Source organism: Halichoerus grypus, chromosome 11 (assembly GCF_964656455.1).
Source record: "Halichoerus grypus chromosome 11, mHalGry1.hap1.1, whole genome shotgun sequence".
In the NCBI taxonomy this organism is placed as follows: domain Eukaryota; kingdom Metazoa; phylum Chordata; class Mammalia; order Carnivora; family Phocidae; genus Halichoerus; species Halichoerus grypus.
This window is the reverse complement of record NC_135722.1, coordinates 75,693,408-75,711,998: the sequence shown is the minus strand read 5'-3', so window position 1 is coordinate 75,711,998 and position 18,591 is coordinate 75,693,408.

Here is an 18,591-nt window from a genome sequence, read left to right as displayed (position 1 = left end):
ATGTTCATTAAGACTGCTTTCATGAAACAGGTTATTGAGCTATTGAGATATTTCAAAGCAACAGTAAAGCAAATCAAGCTAGATGTAGTTACGTTTTTGCGAACTTTGGAACATGACTAAAACCATGTTGTTTGATAAAATAAGTTAAAGACCTGATTCATAGACCTTTATAGTCTAGTTGGGGAGACCATATACGTGAAAAGATATCTGGAGCTTTGGTATTAGGAAGTGCAATAAGAAGCTAATAGCTTTTAGCAAGGGCATTCTAAGAATTGTGGGAAAGGTTAGTCTAAGTCATTGCTTTCTCAAACTTGAGCATGCATCAGTCACAGGGCGAGATGGGGGACCTCGTGAGGCACATGTGGCTGGGCCTCTGCCCTAATTTCTTGAGTCCATGACTCTGGGATGGTCCCAAGAATTTGCATTTCTAAGTTCCCAGGTAATGCTAATGCGTCTGGCCCAGAGGGCACACACTGAGAACAAGTGGAATATAAAAAAAGGCATGAAATATTGAAGGACTAATGAGTAGAGGATATTTTGAGGAGAATTGGGGAGTGAACTTAGAAAAATTATTTAGAGCTGCATTTTAAAGGCAGTTTGGGTAGTCTCCTAGAGTTTTGAAAAGGAAATGATGTAAGACCAGATAATTGAACACGTCAAGAAGATCGTTATGTATCATTTTCTCCAACTGCTTTATTTTGTAGCCAAGGAAATGGAGTGGGAAGTGGTAAATGACTTGAGTATTGACTTTTATTAATGCCCTGCCATTTTCCAAAAGGAAATTGAGGTAGCTTGGTTGAAGTGACTTGTACCTAGACAGTTTGCCACACAAAATCAGTATTAAGGAGGTGTGTGTATAGTTGTCCTCTCAGACATAGCCAAGAAGTTGGCTATGAGGACGATGAGAATCATCAGTTGGATGTCAGTTGGATAGGACAAGCGTATGGGCAGAGAAAAACTTCAATTCTAAACAATGTCTTGGCATAGAAGGTGCAGAATTTGTTTTTTAATTGACGGGGATAGTGGATGACAAGCCCACTGGTTTGATGCTCATGTTTGTTGCTGCTATGACTGAATTTGGAATTGTTGTGCTAGTCACCACTTTTTCAAGAAAAATGTGGTCTGAGAAGTTATATGATTAGAGGGTTGAAAACTGTATTTTGACTAAAATGATTGACTTGTTTCTAAAATAAAGAAGGAAAAAGACCAACAACTGTATAGAAACTGGGCCAGAGGAATGAGTAGACCGTTCACAGGGAAAATGCAGATGGTTTTTACGTGAAAAAATGACCTTACTCATAATAAAAAAGAAAATTAAGAAAAAATTAAGTGTATGGAGTTAACCATTTCTCACCTGTAGGTTTTCAGTATTCCAAATCTGACAACATAAAGACACCGTTGTGAGGAAACAGACACTCTCTGACATTCCTGGTGGCCATTGCAAAATAGTCCTATTTTAATTCTGAGTTTTAATAACTGGCAGCATTACATATACGTTTATGCTTTGATCTAGCAATCCAATTTCTAGGAATCTGTCCCAAACACACTCTTAGAAAAATGAAAAGACATACGCACAACTCTGCAATAGCAGAAACAGAAAACAGTCGAAATTAAGGGGTTGGTCAAAAAACTTTGGGACAGCTATAGTGGAATCTATGTAGCCGTAGAATTTACTCAGCCAGCACTCACACTACGTTGTTGAAGTGAGAAAAGCGAAGGAGAAGAAAGTATGCTGTAGCATGTTAAGGGTAGGGCTAACACCCACATACATACACAAAAAGTATCTGCTTATATTTTTTAAAAACTGAAGGCTTAACCCTAATTGTTTAAAAATGGTTACCAATAAGGGGTGGGGGAGAAAATATGTTGGAGGGGACACTGTTAGAAATCAGAGTTTTTTGAACACATGTTTTATTGATTTGACTTTGGAGTCATTGAGATATTTTTACAAAATTATAAAAGTCTTTAAATTTAATTTTTTTTACTTGAGTAGACACACTGTTACATTAGTTTCAGGTATATGGCATAGTGACTTGACAAGTTTATGCATCATGCTGTCTATCCTCACCACAAGTGTAGCTACCATCTGTCACCATACAACGCTGTTACAGTATCATTGACTATATTCCTTATGCTGTGACTTATTCACATAACTTACTCATTCCATAACTGGAAACTGTATCTCCTACTCCCCTTCACTCATGAAGCAAAAGTCTTAAAAAAAAAAAAAAGAAATGAAACGCATATACTTAAATATATAGCCAATTGGTGCCATAACCACACAGAGGGTTCTTCTAATTGCCATAAAAAGCAGTAACTTGTACCTCCTTAGTGGGATATGTTCTAAGGTAAAAAAAAAAAAAACACTGCAAAAATAATTTTATACTGTTGACAATAGTCATAGTGTTGGTGGCAGTGTCAGTATTGTTATTCTGAAATTATGGTGTGGGATAAAATTTTGTGGGATAAAGCAAGTAAATAATTATGTGATATTCTATTATTCCATTTGTCGCTCAGGCCTGGGATTCTTGGCTAAAGAGAAAAGAGATAGGTTTAGCAAAATCTGTGTCCTGTTTTTAATTAGAATTATCAGTATAAACTCGAGATATTTTATCTAAGAAATAAATAGACATATTTAGCGGGAAAAGTATGCACCATGTTATCATGCCATATAGTAAGAAAGCTATCAAGGACTATTTAGTATGCTCTCAAAAAGACTCATAAGGCAATTGGAAGATTGCACAATTTGAACATCAGTATAGAAAATCATAACTGCAATGGGTTGAAACATTGAATATGTTTTAAATACATGAGTTCAAAATGATACTAAATAGTCATATACACCACACGAGAAACAAAGCACTAATTGCTCACCATTAGAGGATGCTAGTGAGCTAACTCATTATTTTAAAAATTGGTAAATAGAAAAGAATCAATATTTCCTATGGTTCTCATACAAACTGTATCGCTGGGTAGGTAAGTAGTAAATGAGGGATACATTCTCTCTGAAAAAGCATTCCAGCTAATAAGTGGAAAAGGAATGGCAAAATTACAATATCTCCGTTTTGCAACTTCTAATGAATTGATGGAGTAATAGGCATTATTCATGCCTAGGTCAGCTGCTAAAAATACACAGACACATTCTTAACATCACATGCTTTCTGATTGAGGAACATACTGCTACCCATATTTTTTTCCAGAAAAGAACCAAACCTAGATCTGATTGAACATGTACCAATTTACAGGAAATGGAACAGAGATCATGATGAATGACACCAAAGGCATGCGATTTGGCATATTGTTCCTTCAGTAAGTTGCAAGGGGAAAAGTGATGGAGTGAGGGGGACTTAGGAGATACCAGCCAATCACAATGTGTGGACCTTGAATCAAAGAAATTTAAAAATGGAAGAAAAATGTTTTTACTCATTTATGATATAACTGGAAATTTAAATGCTTTCTTTAGTGGCATTAAGGAATTACTAACTTTTGAAGTGTGATAATGGTGTAGCTATGTATAATTTTTTATTGAGATATAATTAGCATATAACACCAGTTTCCAGTATACAACATGATAATTTGATATTTGTATAATTTACAAATATGTTTAATTTTTTAAACAGTCCTAGAGACACTTAACTAAAATACAGTGAAATATCGTGATGTTCGGTATTCTTCAAAATAATATAGGGAGGAAGGTGGATGGGACTATAAATCAAAAAGGACTTGCTGTGTGTTGTTATTGGAACTGAGGAATCGGTATATGGCAGTTCATTACACTATTCAGTTCAACTTTATGTAAGTTCTTTTCATAATGAAAAGTAAGAACATCACCACCACCATCACCCCTGCCAAATTATAGCTCACCTTAAAAATACAGGCTCACTATGGGTGCCTGGGTGGCTCAGTCGGTTAAGCATCTGCCTTCTGCTCAGGTTATGATCCAAGGGTCCTGGGATTGAGCCTAGGGCCCTGGGGTCGAGCCCCGCATCAGGTTCCCTGCTCAGTGGGAAGCCTGCTTCTCTCTCTCCCTCTGCCTGCCACTCTCCCTGCTTGTTCTCTCTCTCTCAAATAAATGAATAAAATCTTAAAAAAAAAATACAGGTTCACTAAAAAGAAGAAAAAAAATAGGGACAATACAAAAAAAGAGTAGAAATAAAGGGGAAAAAAGACCACCTGCTCATAAATTCTACCGAATTCTCTTTTGTACATTTTCTTCTGGCATTATCCATGAATAATGGCTATGATCATGTTACAATATAATTTTGATTCCTGTTTCCACCCTTCACTTCCTAGATAAGCTCATTAAATATTACCTATAAGCCAATGACTCCCAAATTTATATGAACAGCCTGGATTTCTCTCCTAATTTCCCAGACTATATATCCAATGCAGCTTGGCATCTCCATTCAGGTGTCTAAAAAGCCTCTCAAGAACGTAACATGCCAGGGTGCCTGGGTGGCTCAGTTGTTAAGCATCTGCCTTCGGCTCGGGTCATGATCCCAGGGTCCTGGGATCGAGCCCCGCATCGGGCTCCCTGCTCAGCGGGAAGCCTGCTTCTCCCTCTCCCACTCCCCCTGCTTGTGTTCCCTCTCTCGTTGTGTCTCTCTCTATCAAATAAATAAAAATCTAAAAAAAAAAAGAATGTAACATGCCCACAACTGCGTGTTCCTGATCTACAACATATTCCCAGCCAGCTCCTCTTGCTGTCTTCCCACCTCTGTTCATGGCAACTCGATTCTAGTTTGTTCAGGCTAAAATCCTTGGTGTCGCCTCTGACTCTCCTCTCTCTCACTCCGTATCTGTAACTTCAAATTTTTGGTCGGCTTTTAACTTCAAAGTATATCCAGAATTTGACCACTTTTCACTATCTCCATCCCTACCTGGTGTTCTCAATAGAGAAGCAGAGAGCGAGCTTAGTAAACGATGTCATGTCATGTCGTCCCTCTATTCCAATGGTTCTCAACTGGGTGCTGTTTTGCTTCCTTGGAGACATTTAGCAATGTCTGTAGACATTTTTCATCGTCAGGACCTGTGGTTAGTGGTTGGGGGTTGGGGGGTGCTACTGATGTCAACTAAATGGAGGTCAGAGATGCTGCTATACATCCTAAAATGCAAAGAACATCACCCCCCCCCAAAAAGAATTACCTAGTCCAAAATGCCAATGGTGCTGAGGTCGAGAAAACGTGGGCCACTCGAAACCCTAAAATGCTTTTTACATCTCTACTCTTACAATGGCCTAAAAAGCTTTGACCTTAACACAAGTCTTTCTGCTACAACAGCTTTTATGGCCCATCGGTGAAGCGGCTATTAATTCCATGAGTTAAATATTAAAGAGGAAATGAAATGTATTGGAAGATTTTACCGTTTTTACTTAAATTCCTACTTATGCCCACTAGGTGGAGCACTTCGCTGCTAAATAATACCACACTGCCTTTGCGGAAAGGCTTTGGGAGTCACTGATAGGAGCAAGCATTTCTGTAGCTACCCTTTGTGACAAGTTTTGTTATATACGATAAGAAGCAATTGTTTTTCACAATTCCACCGTACAATTCTTTAGTTCAGTCAGTGGAGTAGCTCACACACACACACAAAAGAGTTTAAAAATGTCTTAAGACAGGTTGTTTTTGAATTCAGAAGTATTTTTAAAAGAGTTGCCTAGAGATTTCTGTCTTGAATTTTCACGCACATTTCTCTTTCTCTCTAAAGCCAGTCCCACTTTTGCACTAAGCACAACATCTGTTTGGCCCTTCCCTCTCCTAGTTGTGCGGGAGTTCCTGCACCCAGTATAGGGCAACATAACTTCTAAGTCAGAAGCCCGTTTCCACCTGAGCTGTGTCTCTCAGAGAGGTTTGACAGGGACACGCCAGAGATGGACTTGGCTATGTCAACAGCTTGCTGGAGTCCTGGGGTTATTAATAGACAGCCTGTGCAACCGTGAATGATGGCCTGGGATTCGGAGTACCCACTGGGCTGGAATGGTAAGCTCTAAGTCAAGCTATTGCATGTATTGGGTGGCTCCGAAATGATCATTTCTTTGTAGATTTTGCTCATTTTTGCACATTTCATGTGACATGGATTTTTCTTTGAGAGGGTGATTAAAGTCTCCCTTATTCTTTAGTAGTGGCACAGATCTGCCAGGTATCAGGAGCCTATATGAGCTGGGCCATTCAGCTTCTATTGAAAGCTCCTCTTATTATACTCTTAATTGTCAATACGGCTAGAAAAATCATTTCTCCTTCGCCTACAGAACAACCAACCAAACTGCTAATAGAATCTACATTCTTATTACTTTACATCATTTTCAAGTTATCGTAAGTTCTTTTCTAATATAAATTTCATTAGTACAAGTTGATGGTTCAAAAATGGCTGTAAGGAATTCAGATACTTCTTTTAGAAATCATTCCCAAGTACTTCTTAAAAGGACTGAAAGGCATTTTATATGTTTTCTTTATATCACCTTGTGATTCCTTGAAACATCATAGCACTGAGCAAACAGGAGCCACATACCAGCCTCTGTTGTCACTGGGTGCCTGCTCCTATGGTTACCAAGATGGGCCCACGATGCCTGATCATCTATGTCAGGAAAGTGGCCTGGTTCCTACACTATAAATATCTGTGTGGCTGTACAGAGTAAAGGGAGGAAAGGGCATTTGTCAGTATTTAGTCTCTCCTTTAAGTAAAGAAATCCGAGGATGTTGTGATACAAATTAGTTTTAAAACATAAAGCACTATATGTTTTGTGTGTTCTTTAAATAACTGTGTTCTCAATCCACCTGTCTCAAAGTACATTTTGGGAGCATTTGAAAAGGAGTGCAAAGCAAACATTTGAATTAGGAATTGGGTGATGAATTCAGCTGTGCACGCAGATCATTTGTGACAGGACATGAGATTGAAAGTCACAACTGAGACGCCAAGACTCGATAGATAGCAGATTCCAGAATGAGATGGGCCACCCTTGGGGACTGGTGAAAAGGAGGTAACTGGAAACCCAGGACACAATTCTTAAACCCCTCACCAACACTGAGGGTCTAAAAAGGTTGAGGATGGTACGTAGGAGAAGGTTTGTTTGGGGACAGCTGAGCTACAAGCCTTTCGTCTCCATCCAAGGAAGGACATTTGGTGTGTAATCCCCCCCAAAAGAGGATCTTCAGTGAGTTCACTTGAAGAGCTTGATATGTTCTCTGCCATTGTGGGGACAAAATGGACTGGTGCCTGACTTCTCCTTCGAATATCTAATACCTGGTAGATATGGTTGGCTTGGCTAGCTTCTCTGATGGCACCAACAAAGGAAATGTTGCTATATCGAGATTAATTTCCATTCTCAGAGATTATTGGGTCAAAGATGTATGAGTAGGATTTTCAGTTGTGGGAAATGTGATTCAGCCAGCTTGGAGCTGTTCCAAATTTTGCCCAAGAGAGCTGCTTTGGGTGGGTAGAAGATGAACAGCGAGGGGAGTCCAGCAAAGATTCTTCATTGAATAGTCAAAGAAAAACCTGGGCTTTAAGGACACACAGTGAGCCATAGGAAAATACCTTGCCCAGGTCGTGGAAAGTACAATGAAAAGTTCCCAGTGGCATGGAAGGAGATCTCAAAAGAACTTTAATGAAAGCACCAACTTGGCCACAGCTACCCGTCCCATCACAAGAGAAGACATCAGCTCTAAACATTTGCCAAAGCCAGGGAGTGAGACCGTCTTATAATAATGACACTAAAAACTCCCACTTTGCTTACTGCCTTTGCATTTCCCAGCTTTGGTACTGGCTGGGTCAGAAACATTGGCAAGCTGCAGGAGAGGACAAATGCTAAGTAGGGGGGAAGAAGGATCATGATCTCTCTACCAACTGCAGATGGCTAGCCCACAGCAGTCCTCAGTTGGAGAAGAAAAGACATGTTAACTTTAAACTTGTGAAGTTTTCATTAATATATAGGTGGGATAGCTGTCTCCAAAAATCAGCCCATGAATCACGTCTTCCAGTATTCACATCCTTGGGTAGTCCCCTCCTACACTGACTCTGGGATGGCTCCGTGTCTCCCTGTAGGTAATATAATGAAATGATGCTGTGCCAGGGTTCTGGGCTAAGCTATAAGAAGTTCTGGAAGTTTACACGGCTGTGTTCTCGGGGAGTCCTTTCTGTAAGAAGGCCATTTGTGCTGCTAAGGCCACATGGAAAGGAAAAGTCTGGAGAAGGAAGGAAGCCAACCATTTCACTCAAGTTTAAGGTCAATCTTACTTCATCTATATCTATACCCAATTCCCCCCAATTATGTTGAAGTGAATCCTAATCATGTAATTTCATTCAAAAATATTTTAGTATGTTATCTCTCAATGAAAAAGATTTGAAAAACAGAACTCCTAATCCCATTATCATTGAAAAGTTATAATTTCTTAGTGTGATTAGTATCAGTCTTCAAATTTTCCCAATCATTTTCCATTTGTTAAAATTAAAATCTATGTAAGACCTATATAAAATTTTACCAGAGTCGAGTCTGCAAAAGAAGAGACTTGCCAATAGTGAGCGGTCCACCCCACAGAGATCTTACAAGGCTCAGAACTTGGAGGTGTCAAGTACTGGGGAGGTTGGGAATGAGGCACAGGGCTGAAAATAAGAAGACTGTTTGAAGGACTCTAGCAAAGAAAAGAAAGTTCGAGTTCAGAACTCAGCCATATCTGGCACCGTGTGTGGCTAGGGTGAGAGGCAGACAAGAAAGCAGGGAGGGAGGGAGGGTCAACATTCAGAAAATCCAGCCACTCCCCCGGTTCTGCTTCTAGGATATCAGAAGCCTGAGAATGAATAAAACAAGATACAAATATACAAGAGTAGAGAAAAGGGGCTAGGAAACCACAGCAGGTATGATATGCCAACAGATACTCTAGAAGGGAGAAAACTGGTTTAGCCAAGTGCCAACAGCTGAAAAGGAAGTGCCTGCAAACCGGGTGCCAACAATGAAGTTTCACTCTGGAGGACCCAGGGAAGGCTGAGGAACTGGAGGCAGGGTGGGGATGGCTTAATGAAGATAGACTGAAATTTAGGCTACTTGAACCCTTCTCCCATCACCACAAAGCCTGGCATCTAGAGGTTTATTTTCCAGAAAAATTGGAACCAAGACACTCTGGACTTTGAGATGACAGGTATAGCCTGGGGTCAGAGTGAGTCACTTTTCTAGCAATAGGGATTCCATTAAATTCTGCACAACGAATGGTAAGATCTCTCAGTCTGTTTCTTTAGCTGGTCTCCCGAATCATGGACAGTCAGTGTATGGCACTGAGGTAGGAGTTTGGGAGGATTTAACTCTCTAAAGGAAACAGGCATGACAAGACCTGGGGTGATTATTAATGTTCCATATAACAAACCACTACAAAATTTAGTGGCATAAAACAAGCTGTTTGTTATGCTAATGAATCTGTGGTCAGGATTTCAGACAGGGTATTCTCTAATAAAACTTAAGTGGGGGTCTTTTTCTCTGCTTTATACCACCTCAGAGTCTCAACTGGGAACACTCAAACGTCTGGAGTGACTCCAATGACTAGGGACTGGAATCACCTAGAAATGTCTTCAACCATGGGTACAGTGCTTGGTGGGATGGTGTAAAGACTGGGCTCAACTGGGATGGTCAACTAGAATGCCTACACGTAGTCTCCATGCTGATTGAGCTTCCTAACAGCATGGTGGACTTGTCCAGCAAAAACGACACAACCTCCCTGGCCATTTAAGACCCAGCTTTGTAAGTCACATCGTATCAGTTCTGCTGTACTTTATTAGTCAAAGCAGTCAAAACTCACCCAGATTCAAGTGGGCATAGACATCATTTCTCAAGAGAAGGAGTGTCAAAGAATTTGTAGCCAAGTTTTAAAACCAGCACAGATAATCGTGAAAGCAGTAGACAAGTAGTCAGGAGCTTGCCAGGGAAATCAAAACAGAAGCCCAAATTAAAATCGGACTGAGCCCTGGTTAATAAGGGTCGTGGCAACAAAAATAATTTTCTGATCCACCTGCTGGTGCCTGAAGCTGCTGCTACCATTACTGGCTTGATCAGCTCTGGCTCAGGAGCTTCAAGGGAAGGGCATCCAGGGCCCTGGAGAGGAGGATCAGGGAAGGTGGGTATGTGGTGAACCTCTGGAGCCCTATCAACCAAAGGCTCCGTGTGGACCTTGTTTGGACCCTGACTCAGGAAGATAACCAGGGAAATTTGAACATTGTTGATACTGAAGGTTTACTCTAATTTTTGGGTATGATAATAATAGTATTGCTATGTTAAAATGATGTCTTTTTTTTTTTTAAAAAAAGAGGCTTTATTTTTTAACAAATGTGCTAAACTAAATACAGATAAAATAATATGATGTATTGGATTTACTTCAAAATAACCCAGTGAAGGAAGGTGGGGGAGATGGGAGTATAGATTAAACAAGATTGGCTAAATAATTACAGAAATGAGCACATGGAAGTTTGTTACACTATTTTCTTTTCTTTTGCATATGGTTGAAAACCTTCACCATGAAAAATTTTTAAAAAGGTACACACGTACATACACATACAAATAGGAATTAACCTCTAGAATGGATTTGCCATATTTATTTATTTAAAAGATTTTGTTTTATTTATTTTTAAAAATATTTTATTTACTTATTTGAGACAGAGAGAGAGAGAACGAGCCAGGAGAGGGGCAGAGGGAGAAGGAGAAGCAGACTCCCCTGCTGATCATGACCTGATCTGAAGGTAGGCGCTTAACCGACTGAGTCACCCAGGTGCCCCTAAAAGATTTTATTTTTAAGCAATCTCCACAGCCAACATGTGGCTTGAAATTACAACCCTGAGATCAAGAGTTACATGCTTCACTGACTGAGCCAGCTAGGCACCCCTGGGTTTGCCATATTTAAAAGAGCAACGAAGAACTTCTAATAAACCAAATTTGCATTTACTTATGTTAATTTTTATTTTTATAGATAACAATAGTGTAGCACTTTATATTTTATGAAACCCTTTGACTTTCACACAATTCTACAAGGTAGGCTGATGGTGAACTTAGGCATAGAGAGATAAAGGGATATATTTAAGGTCATACAGGTAGTGTACGGGGGACCCAAGTCTCAAACTTGAGGTTCTAGCTTCATAACTTGTTGTCATTACATGATAATTTACTATGCAGCAATGGTTTATAACATTTAGAGGTTATGTGATACTTTCATAACCCGATCATATTTTAAAAAAAACCTCTTCTCAGAAAAATGTGTATGTGCACACATCCAGAAATGTAAGAATTTTCAGGGATGGAGAGATTCGTGGCTCCTAAGAAGAACATGCTTGTTAGTCAGTTATTTGCTGTCATTACCCAGCCTTTGAACAGAGTTCTGGCTTCTTTTGTCATGCAATTAGCTACATCAGACCTGGTCTCTTGCTTTCTCTCCTTTTCTCTGATAATGATCTATGCACTAAACATGAGGATATCCTCACTCCGCCCAAAATCAGCAGCCCCAGAAAAAGCTATTTTGTTTGGTAATATTTAGCTTAATGCTCCGTGTATTTTTAGGGTATTTCTAGTTCAAAACTCTCTTGATTCTGAGATGCTCTACTACTGAAATGGCACCTGCTCTAGGTAGCTTTTCTCAAGGCATGGAGAATCACACCCTCTTCTGTGTTCCTACAGCACTCAGAGCATGTCTCTATCCATGTTATATCTATATTATAATCTGTATTATATCTATATTATAATGATCGAGTTACACATCTTGCTCCTCCCGGAGACTGTGAGCTCCTTAGGAATGGTAACCATATCCACTCACCCCTAGGGAATAGCTAACACAGGGCCTAGATGTTTCTGAATTAATAGGTAAATTACTCCAAACATACTATTTAACAAATTACTTAAAAGAGTAAAAAATAATAATTAAAATTAAAACAAAATAAAATAACAACAAACTAACCTATAAATACTTACCAGGTGTAACTGTATTATCCCTTGGAAGTCAATTAAGTAGGAAGTGTTTTGAATGCTTCTGTCTATTGCTCTTCTGGAGACTGGAAGTTGAGAGATATATTTTGATTTAGTGTTATTAAAAGTTCCCCAGTTTTATTAACTATCTACCTGGAGATTATTTAAAGACCTGATCTAATTAAGATGTTCACTCCCAAAGACTGGCCAAGAAGCCTTTGTTCCTACCTAGGCTGATTAGATGTACTCTTTTGAGTTAAACAACAAAGGCAGAACTGTTGTCTCCAGAAGGGGTCTGCTAAAAAGAACAGATGTTACCTTGGTCAAAAGCAATAAACCTTGAGCTAGTCTCCCACCACCACTGAAGTGTGGCCCACAAATATGGTCCCTGAATGGGGAGTTGGACTCTGAACAGATGGCTAATTAGGCAGGAAATTCTGTTGAGAGACATTTTGGAAAGAATGAGGAGCATGATGTACTGCATGGGGAATCCAGAACCAAGAAGGTAGGTGAGGAAAAGTGGAAAGGCAGAGAGGTGTTGCTAAAAAAGTGCTAACCTTTTTAATGGAAGTCCTGCCAACATAACCAATGGAGGTTTTCTTTGACCTTTTATTCTTTGCTTTTCCTTAAATCTGTTTAATGATGAAAAGGGATTACTGTGGTCTTTGAAGGGGAAGGTTAAGTCTTTTGTAGATTAATGTGAATTTTACTTAAATCAGAAAACCATTTTGGCTACAGTGTAACAGCAATTAAAATGTAATGTTTGACTTCCACTTCCAAATATGATGCAGTCAAATGCTCTACCCCTGAGCTATACCCCCTCACTTCCAAATATGATGAAGTAACTGAAACTGGACTCACTCTCCCACCATAAACACTAGCAAATTGGACAAAAATACAATAAACCATCTTCAAACTTTGGACAACAGACAGTGCAGAATCGGGATTCTTGAGAGAAAGTAAAAAAAGCAATGTGAGGTCACTGTTTCTTCCAGTTTTCTGTACTTTCTGGATGGAAGCTCGTAGAGGGAGAACCCAAGCAGAACTCAGTGGTCTTGTGTTGAGGACACAGAATCCTGAAGTTGAGGAGGCTAAGGTAGTTGAAATTTTTAGGTCAGTGAACTGGACAGTAGGAAGCCATGCAGAGAAAGAGCACCAGAGACTTGCATAGAGGTCCACTTGAGTCCATTACTAAATACTAATCCATGCAGAGCATTAAAACTCCTCCCAGCCAAGTAAAGAACCACTACGGAGCTGTAAAATCAGCAATTTTCAGAGATCATACTTGACTGAAAGCTATTTGAGTTCCAACTAACCAAAGTAGTGAGGTTTCATTTAACATTAAAAAGGAACCCCAGAATGTTCACACTTTAGTCATAGGGCTAGACTAGCCCTAGAGTAAAGACTACTCTAGACATTCCTAAACACTTAAAAATAAACCTCAAAATAATGAAGTTCATCTTTGATTGCTTGCCAAAACGAACAAAACACACTTTCATGGAAGACAACAAAATCATGCAGAATGTAACAAATCACAGTTCCCAGCATCCAACAAAAATTACTAGACATGTAAAGAAACAAGAAAACATGAGGCATAACCAGGACAAAGAAAAGTTAGTAGTAACACACCTAGAAATGACAAAGAAGATAGGAATTGACATATAATAGCTTTAAAATTGCTTTAACAAATATGCTGTAGGAATTACAGAAAAAACATGAAGTTAGTGAGGAGAGAAGTAAAAAATATTTCAAAGAAAACAAGTGGGATTTCCAAGAATGAAAAATCAATGTCTAAAATAAATATGTTGGGCACCTGGGTGGCTCAGTAGGTGAAGTGTCTGCCTTTGGCTCAGGTCATGATCCTGGGGTCCTGGGATCAAGTCCTGCATGGGGCTCCCCGCTGAGCAGAGAAGGGAGTCTACTTCTCCCTCTACCCATCCTCCCTGCTCATGCTCTCTCTCTCTTTCTCTGTCTCTGTCAAAAAAATGTAAAAAAATCTTAAAAAGATAATAAAATAAACATGTTACATGTTGAAGGTAACAGAAGACTAGATAGTGTAGAAGGAAAGATTAGTGAAGTTGAAGATGTAGGAATAGAAACTATCCAAATGGAAACAGAAAGAAAAAAGACTAAAATAAATGAATACAGCCTCTTGCAATCTTTGCAAGGATCTCAAGTAGTCTACATACATATAATTGGAATCCAAGAAGAAAGGAAGGCAGTAGGGTAAGTCTTTGATGAAATAAAGGGAAAACATTTCCAGCTTTGATAAAATCCATAAAATTATAAATCCAAGAAACTCAACAAATCCCAACCAAAATTAACAATCAGATAAACAATAAAAAAAACCCACCAAGGCCTCTCTTAATCAAATTGCTGAAAATCAATGATACAGAGAAGATCCTAAAACAGCTAAAGGAAAAGAAAATTATTCCATAAAAGAGAACACAGATAAAAATGTCAAACTTCTTTCCAGAAACAATACAAGCCAATACATAATGGGAAAACAGATTTAAGCTACTGAAAAAAGAAAAAAAAAAAAAAGACCCACTAACCTAGAATTCTATATTAAACACAAATATTTTCAGAAATGAAGGTGAGAAAAAGATTTATTCAAACAAACGTAAACAGCACATTGCAGATTGTGTATTTTAACCCAATCGTGTCAATAATTCATGAAATGTAGATGGACTAAAGGCCCTAAATAAAAGACCAAGACAGTCAAATTGGATTAAAAAAAGCAATACTCAACTCTACAAGAAACCCACTTTAAATATCAAGACCTAAGTTAAAAGTAAAAGATGAAAAACTAATAAGAAAAAAAAACAAATCAAAAGAAAGAGAGAGAGGCTCTACTAGACTGAGAACAAGGAATACTATCAGGATGAACAAGGACATTATCTAGGCTTTCACTTTAAGAAGATGCTATTGAATACCACAGAGGAAATAACCCCAACATAAACAAAAGAAAATAATAGATAAAGTAATTTTTTATGGCTGAGTAATATTCCATTGTATATATATACCACATCATCTTTATCCATTCATCTGTTGATGGACATCTGGGGTCTACCTCTGAAATAAATAATACATTGTATGTTAATTAATTGATTTTTAAAAAGAAGGAAACGAAAGTAATTAAATAGCAGACCAGCAGAAAATCAATAAAACGAAAAGCTGATTTTTTTGAAAAGATGGCTAAAATTGGTAATCCTGTAGCCAGCCGATCAGAAAAAAAAGAACATACAACTTAAAAATATCAAGAATAAAACAGGATTTATTACTGTAAATTAAAAGGAAAAAAGGAAATATTATGAACAACTGTATGCTAAAAAAATTGAGAACTTGGAGGAAATAAGCATTTCTTGAATAGCACAAATTACCAAAACTAATGTAGATAAAAGTAGAATATTTAAATAGCCTTGTATCTATAGAAAATAAAGTTAAAGTGTAAAGTTAAAAGATGTCCCACAAAGAAAACTACAGATTTGCTAGATTGCTTCATTGGTGAATTCCACTGAACACTTACGAAAGAAATAATACAAATTCTACATGAACTTTTTTTGAAAACTGTAGAGAAGGAAATACTTCTCACTCTCATTTTATGAAGCCAGTCTTACTCTGATGACAAAACCAGACTAAGACATTACAAGAAACTGGGTGCCTATCCTAAACACATAAAGAACTCTCAAAATTCAATAATAAGATAAAGAAAGCCAAGCTGAAAATAGGCAAAAGATTTGAACAGATATTCTACCAAAGAAGACATACGAACAACCAATAAGCACAGGAACAGATGCTCAACATCACTAATCATCAGGGAGTGAAAATTAAAATACAATGAGATATAATCACACACCCACTAGCATTACTAAAATTAGAAAGATTGGCAATATCAAACATTGGCAAGAATGTGAAATAACTGGAACTCTTGTAAATTACTTACAGGGATATAAAATGGTAAAACACTTTGGAAAACAGTCTGGCAGATTCTTACAGAGTTAAACACAAAATTCCCATTGGACTGGCAATCATGCCCAGGGATCTACCTAAAAGAAATAAAAGCATATGTCCACATGAAAAGCTGTCCATAAATGTTCATAGAAGCTTTATTCATAATAGTAAAAAAAGTGCAAACAATTCAAATGTCCATCAACAGGTGAATGGATAAACCAATTATCCACACATTGGAATTACTACTTAGCACACACACAAAAATACCCACTGGAACGTGTAACAATATGGATAACCCTTAAAAATATGTTGCATACAAGAAAATACACAGCAAATTTATAGAAAATTCTTGCAATGGCAAAACTCACCTACAGTGGTAGACGAGTTGTTGCCTAGGACTGGGGTAGGGATAAATTACTACCATCCGGCACAAGGGAGCTTTTTGGGGTGATACAAATGTATTGAAGATGTTGGTAGTTGTATAGGTGTATCCATTTGTCAAATCTTACGAAACTGAACACTTAAAAATGGGAGCATTTTATTATATGTAATTTATACCTCAATATAGTTGATTTTCAAAAAGCCATTTTTCATTGGGGAAAAAGGAAGGCTGCTATGACTGGTCAGCTGGTGATAATCATCCTGCTAATGATATGAATTCGTGTTACACTGACTCGCTATCCAAGCCAGGATGTGGCTATAGTTCTCTTGGTACAGCTGTGGGAGGTTTACGTGGCTAAAATTTATCATGACATCTGGATGGTGGAAGGTAGGAGTGAAAGACACCAAGACAAAGAACAGGGAAGACCAAAGTGCTCAGGTCTGCCATATGGTTAATGGTGTCCTTGACATCACTTCAACCAGGTACCAGAGAGATCTGAGTAGGAAGCAAGGCCAAAGGAAAATATACTATTCCTTGCCAGGCTGCTGGGCCCTCAAGCTTTATCAGCTTTGTGAGAAGTGGATACTAAGAGATGCAGAAAAGGGAACAGCATTAAGGGAGGGCAATTTACATGGGAGCAAGTGTTCATGAACTTGTTACTACTCTATTACTTGTCCTTCACATAGTAATGGCACAAGTTTTTGCTTTTGTTTTTAGAGAGGGAGAGGGAGGGGGAGAGGGAAGGGGTAGAGGGAGAAGGAGAGAGAGAATCTTAAGTAGGCTCCAAGCCCAGCATGGAGCCTGATGCTGGGCTCGATCCCATGACCCTGAGATCGTGACCTGAGCAGAAATCAAGAGTCAGATGTTTAACTGACTGAGTCACCCTGGCACGCCCACATAGTAATGGTGCAAGTTTGCATCGTGTTTACTGTGTACCAGACATTCAATAGATAGGTAGGTAGATAGATAGATAGAGATACAGAGATAGGTAGGTATAGGTATATAAAATCTATTTACTCATGACAACCCTCATTATTATCCTTGTCTGATAATTCAGTAATGAAGATACAGAGAGGCTAGCTAACTTGCCTAAAGTCACACAGCTACTAAGAGGCAGATCCAAGATCGAATCCTATACAGTATGGTGCAGAGTCTGTGCTTTCAATTGTTATATTATTCTACCAGTTGTACTCTGAAGTTATCAGCATTTCAGAACTATTCCTCACAGATAGACTCAAGCAAAGAGGGCCTTCACCTCCACCTTCAGATTGAGAAGTGTAAAAAAAACCAACCAAACAAACAAAAAAACCTTTCTCCGTCTTTCTCGGTCTCTCTCTTTCGTCTTCACTGAGGGTAACTGCCAATCACTTTATCTTTTGTTTAACAGATATATGTCAAGCGACCTCTCTGTACCTGATATTATGCCCATCCCTGGGGATTCAGAAATAAACACAAGGTAATCCTTGCTTTGGAAAGACTGGACATCTTTCCAAGATAAGTTGGTGAAAGACACCTGCCACACTAGTGTGTCCATGTTATCAGGAGACTGTCTGCACTTGACTAACTGAAGGTCACACCTGGGCATCCCTGGGGGTCCTCTTAGCTTTACCATTAAGCAATCTGAAGCCATAAAATGATTAGGGTTGGCCCACTTTTAGAGGATTAATGTTCTAACAAATTAGGTGATTTTGCTCAGCTTGGCTATTGAGGATAACATATTGTGAATTTACTGAGCTCATCTGTGACCAGATTCCTCTGCAGGGTAATTGAAAGTGAATGGAAATGGCTATTTATGTATTCTCAGCCATTAGATGTTGCTTTCATCTCTGATTTCGGTGGATGATGAGTCAAAATATATACTGAGATCACCGCTTGCGGGTGGCTCTTTGCATGTTCAATTAACGAAAGCCTGTGCACAGCACTGGTCGTGAAAAGGCAGATGGAGAAGAGAAGCTATACTGTTAGGCTTCGGAAATGACTCACTGGTCAAATGGGGGGTATATCTGAATTACATCTCATTTTTTTAGGGTTTGATGGTCACCAGGGGTGTGTGTGGCCATCGGCTAGATTCACAGTCTGATGGCAAAGTTGCCTAAAGTTTTTGCATGGGATGTTAAGAATAACTTTAAAACCCACCACAAAAAGAGTTCACGGTGAAATAGATTTAGGAATTCCTGTATTGAACAAATTTCATGTGTGTCTTTAGTGCAGAGCCCCAAGGGTACATACGTGCATTGCAAATCTCAAAGAGCAGGAGGTAATACAATTGTCAAATGTTTAGAAGGAAGCCAGCATTCATCAAGCGCCTCTGTATCTATTATGTTAA